Source organism: Aythya marila (genome assembly GCF_965140915.1).
Source record: "Aythya marila genome assembly, chromosome: 6".
Classification (NCBI taxonomy): Eukaryota; Metazoa; Chordata; class Aves; order Anseriformes; family Anatidae; genus Aythya; species Aythya marila.
This window is the reverse complement of record NC_139047.1, coordinates 31558614-31564613: the sequence shown is the minus strand read 5'-3', so window position 1 is coordinate 31564613 and position 6000 is coordinate 31558614.

The following is a 6000-nucleotide window of genomic DNA, read 5'->3' as shown; positions in this document are numbered from 1 at the left end:
ACAGCCTCCACGAAGCTGCCCACCTTGCCTTGCTTGGGTTCAGGGTTCAGGGCACCTGGTTGCTTCTCCAAACCTGGGAGTCTTGAGGGGGATCTTGATCACCCTGTCAAAGCTCAGACCCCAGAGAGCTCTGGGCTGGCCCTGACCACCTCAGAGCTGCTAAGTTAACCTTGTCCACCTCATCGGAGTGCTGCGGATCTCATCCAGGGGCAAACAACACGACACTTGAATAAGACAAGCAGTTGTGGCTTTGTGAAACATCAGCACGGCCTGATTTATGCCATTTAAGAGAGGCATTTATTGTTTCCTTGCATAAGCAGCAGCAGCAGAGGTAATGCGTTCTGTTCTCCCTTGCTGTTTTGGAGGAGGTTGTAGTCCCTTTTAATGTGTGACCTTCAAGCTCTACAGAAAACTTACAAATGAAAGGCTCCTGTGAGTAATCCCATTTGCAGTCACTATAGTTGCACTCTGCAGAGGTTTGGTGGAAGTCTCTTACCTTGGAATAGCAGGTAATAAAGTAAGGGTGTTTTCTTTATTTTTAATAAAGGGATTATTTGGCATTCAAAAATCTTCCCTTAAGCCCCAGGCTCTGAATTACACTATTGCAAAAAAATGTTTTTAATTTAATTGAAGAGTGGTTCTTAAAGCCTGCAGCTCTGGCCATGGCGGACCCCTTTTGTCACAAAGCCAGCCCTGGGTGATGCTGTGTACCCATGGGGTTATGTGGCTGTGTGAAACCTGCCGTGTGGAGCGGGTTGGATCGCCTGAGTCCTTAGAAAATGCTTCTGATTAATTCAGGGATGAATGAGAAATTGGGGTGTGGGGGGGCATTTTGTTGTCTTCCAGCTTTCTTAGTCAATTCTCCCTGTAACAAAGTCTCTCGGCAACTAGTACAAGTTCATGGAAATAGAAGTGAAAGAAAAATAGGCTTTTTGGCAGGGCCAGGAACTGCTCAGTCTTGGCAGGTGTCCTCCAAGGGCAACCGGACCAGGTCTCCAGCAGACATTTGCCCCCACCAGCCACTGGTGAGACTGCTGAGGGGTCAGCCCAGGCAATTAAAGAGGTGTTTGGGTTTCTTGGGGTTTAAAAAGGAATTTTATATTTGCCTTCCAGAGCATTGATTTCAAACTGGACAAGAGGCTGAGCTTGACTTTTGCTTTTTCATTTATTTTATCACGTGGGTGGTGGTGAGATGGCTGGGGGAGAAAGTGTGAGGGATCGAGAGCTAAGCCGGCCTGCTCATCCTGCAGCATCAGAGTGCAAAGATTACATTTTCCCTGTAGCAAACAGTCTTGATTTTTAACATCTGCACAAAGCAGCTGGGGGCAGACAAATGAATCCTGGCAGGGGAATGGGTCTCCTTGGTAAGTGCAGCTGAAAACTGGGGCTGGTTTGACTGAGTTATAAGCCTTGGAGAGCTGCAGTTTGTGCACGTGATGGGTATGGTGTGCATGGGCATACATCCATCAGCAGGAAAGGCTGGCTGCCCCGTGCCCGTGCTGGGGCTGATGGAGACCCCCCCAGGGACGTGACTCATCGCCCCCAGAGTTCCCTAAATCTCCATGACAGTCAGAGAGTGGCTGCAGCAACAGAGCTGCTCTTAAAGGGATGGAGTAAATGCAACTCCCCTCCCTCAAATCAGGCTCCAATAGAAAGGAAATAGCTTATTCCCTCTATGCCACAGATCTAAACAGTTTTCATCCTTCTCTTCACCTGTGTTTAGTGAGGATACTCCTCATATCTCATCAGAGTCCTAGGAGACCAGCCCTGCCTGTAGTCTGCTCATAAAATTCATGATAAGGAGCAAATCCCAAGGCCTTTGCAGATAATGGGAGTGCTGGAAACATTCAAGCCATGAAGCAGCTCCCAAGCACTGAGGCTGTCTCATCCATCGACAGTATTTAAGGTACAGAGTACTTGTGGGGATGATTTTAAGATGCTCTTGGGAGGCTTTGAAGCACAAAGAATGAAACACATTTCTACAAAGCAGCCCAGAGCAAGATCCCTGGGCACTGTACAATTGCTTGGGTCAGGGCTGAATTTCAGACTCTAATATTTGGTCAGATTTGGCGGTTAGGAGAAAAGAGTGCAAGACACAGGCCAAGACTACATCAGGTTACTGTTCAGTGATGGGCAAGCCATGCGTGACAGGTGCCATTGTTTTGATCTGTTCTTAAAAAAAAAAAAAAATAATCCAAAACAAACCATCAACCCAATGAATCACACAAAACCAAACTCCCACACTGGTGTCCATGAGCAGTGGCCAAGCCAACATGCTCACCAACATCTCTGTGCATCTTCTGGTTACAGTTTGAGCAAAAAATGGCAATCGTTTTTCCCTTCATGGCAATTTTGTTGAGCAAGCTAAAGGGCAATTTGCCTTCATTCTATTTGAAATGGGCATTTTTTCTTTTGTAACAGGAAAAAAAAAAGTGATTTGAAGTATTTGAAGTGTTTTCAGAGTATTTGTTTTGATTAAAATCACATTGCAACTGGTATTGTTTCACCTGCCCTATAAAAGCTTGGTCAGCTTGGAAATGAAATTACTGCTCTGAAGTGCAAAGTCATCCCATTTTGAGAAGGAAAGTGAGAACAGAAAATTCCCAAAGAAAAACATTTGAACCAGTTCAAGATTTATTTTTTTTTTCTTGTGAAGTGGCTGAAACCACTTGTTGTATTTGACGCTGCTGCTTTTTTTTTAAGCTTGTCTCTCCTTCTCTTCCTAAAATTGTATATTTCAGTGAATGCTACATTTTCTGGAAATTTACAGAGATGTTGTGATCATAATCAACAACGCTATATTAGATAAAGCATAACATTTCTTTGCTCGTTTCCAGTATTTATCATGAAAAGTGCACAATAAAAGGAAGCCCCATTAAAATACTTTATATTATTCCAGGATTGAGATGCTTTGGCAGGACTGATGCTTCATTGCATTGAAATCTTTTAATAGCTTACATTTAAACGCATCTTTTAATAATTCTAAAGTTGAAGGTATAGACCCCTACGTACAAATATTTGGAATTTTGATTTAAAAAAACAAAAAAAAAACAACCCCCCCCCCCCCCCACACACACACACAAAATCCGTTACTTACCCAAAATTTAATTTTTCTTGAAGCTGCCAATGATGTCAGTGCTTTCTACCCTGACAGCAAACATAGAAACATTGACCCTCTAGGCAAGAAAAATAGGATGCCTCAAATATTTTTTATTAAAACTTTGAATCAAAGTTAGATTTCAGAGCTGCAGAGGGTCTTTTATTTATGGAAAATTCAATTCAAGAAAAAAATGCAGATTTTTGGCAGCTGAGAAAAATTACAGTGATTTGGAAAGGGATCTTTTTAAGTTTAAAAAAGTGGTCACTTTTTCATAAACAGCAGTAACAGAACCATTGAAAAAAATCCAAGGAAAGGGCTGTGTTTCTGTGTTTCAAGGCCTGCCAAGGCAAATGCAGCTTCAAGACTTTGCGTTTATTTCCTTTTTTTTTTTTTTTTTTTTTTGGTAGAAATCATTTCAAATGGCTTTGGCCATCCTGAAGGAAGCTTCTGGAGGAAGGTCTAGCTTAGGTGCTAACAAAACTCTTTTTGGGATCAAAAAGTGGTATCAGCTATTGCAAAATAAACACGATGCCTTTGGAAGAAACCAAGGAATCAGATATTTCTGTTGGGTTTCTCTAACAAGCCAGCAGTGAAATTAGGCAAACAGCTCCAAGGGCAAGCCTTCTCATCAAGTTCAGGTCTCCCCCACATCAGGCAGTCAGACCAGAAGCAAGCTCACATTTTGCCAAAATGTTGGCAAAATATTGTTGGTCAGGGGAAAAAATAAAAAAAAGAATGCCTACTTAAAACTAGCAGAAAGCAAAAGAACTAGTCAATATTAATCAATGGGTAGATGTTAATTAACGTCTTTTTTCTCCAACCAAACACCAACAAGCTGGCAAACCACTTCTAACCTCGCTTCCAGGTAAATTATGTTTAGTTGCCCTTTCATCTGACGCGCCTTGTATACAAATGAGCAGAGACTCCCGGTGGGCTCCACCGAAAGGTTAGCAGCCGCGCGCAGCATCCGGGATGAACGGTAGAAATCTGCTCAGCACAAACTAACGTTTCAGCCATGAACACTCGGATGTGATTAATAGGGACAAATTTTCCTTGGATGGGAGTCCAGAAGGTACAGTGGCAGGAGGGGTTGTTAATCATGGTGCCACGGTGTCTGCAGTTAAGTATTGTGTACTCTGGCGTTGTAACTATTGTTATGACATCAAAATGCACCTCTGGGATGGATGGTGCGTAATCCGTGTTATGTTTAAAGATAAGCATGAGAAAGTCAGAGTGTAACGAGGGGCCAGTTCCTCATTTACAATCCTTTCAGACTGCGGATTGTCAAAATATCTCAGAAGGAGTTTGGCAGATTTGTCACTTCCCCTCCCCGATCCTCAGCTCTTATTTAATTATTAATGTGAGCGGCTCAGAGTTGTCTCAGCAGGTGGAAAGAAAAGTCTGCTGAAAGTGACGGGAGTAGGTTTGAAAATCTCAGTAGCGTGGTTGTGGTGTAAGGCCTTTTGGGGTTGCACCAGAGGATGAAATGTCATGAAAAGCCAGCTGCGGTCAAACCTGATCCAAAGTCTGTTCAAGCTGATGAAGTATTTCCATTCCTTTGGTCAGATTTAGACCAGATGAAAGGAGGTGAGCAAAGACGGGAGCCATGCCAGCCACCACCTCTTTCAGGAATCACGCTTCTCGCCTAGCATCACCCTACTCATTGCAGGTTTGGATGGCTAACGAGCCTTCATGCCTTGTCTATTTGGCTCATATGGGTTTTACCCTTTACCCAGCACTTGCCACATAACCCCTGGGCTTGTGGGGTGCAGGGCTTGGTGCCAGCAGGAAGGGCACAGTTTGCTTGGTGGGGTGCCAGCTGTGAGCTGGTAGGTGCTGCCCATGTAGCAGCACAACCTTCCCATCCCCAGGCCACTTCCCAGCGCAGCCACACAGCCAAAGCCCAAATTTTCTGCTGCCACAGCAGTGCTGCTCAGGCCGTGATTTTTCATGACATTTCGATGCTAGCAGGAGCAGCAGTGTCTGGATTCACACTAGCCGAAGAGCATGTCTTACTGCAGGTAGGGAATGGGAAAGGCTTTTGCCAGCAGAAAATACATCTGCATTCAAATGTGCCAGCTAACTCTTATTAGTGCGGACAAGATCTTGGGAGAGGTTCCCTCCCTGGATGACATTTTTGGCAGTTTTCTGCATATTTTCCCCTTCTGCGATGAACACGGCTTTGGAGGTTTTTTTTTGACCACCAGTGTTTTAAACAGAAATCTCTGTCACTGGGATTGAGACACTCTGAAAATCTTAACTTCTCATCTGTGAAACATTTTTTTTCCTTTAATTCACTAAGCAAAATTACTGAAGTAATTAAGCTCCCCACTTAGCTCTTCTAAGCTATTTCTGTGTGCTTTCCTTTTTGTCTTAGTCCCAGCAGAAATGGTGCTGGATTCTAACAAATAAGACAGAATGAGCTCATTATATTTGTTTCTGAATTGGGCGATTGATTGTTACAAAAAGCAGTTTATGCTTCCAAGGATAATGGAGATGCATCTGTGGCATTTAGCAGCAGCAGATACATGCATCTCGTGTGCAGTAACGGTGGCAATTGAGCAGTAACGGAGGAATAGCAGACCCTGGGGGAGATTCCACAAAATGGTAGATTTATGCCTCGTAATTAGTCTTCTCACTTGCCAGTTTTTTTTTTTGTTTGGTTTTTTTTTTTTTTTTTTTTTTTTCTTTTTTTTTTTCCAGTGCTGTGACAAGGAGAAAAACCTCAGGAGAACACTGTGAAATTTCCTGCTCTTCCCTTAATTTCAAAACAATATCCTCATTGTGTTTACATCTGTCCTCAGTAAAATATATTGCCAGTTTTCCAGTATTCCCAGCCAGTCTGTAAATAATGCCTGTCTGTAAATAATGTAAATAATTGTGTTTTCCCAATGTCAGAT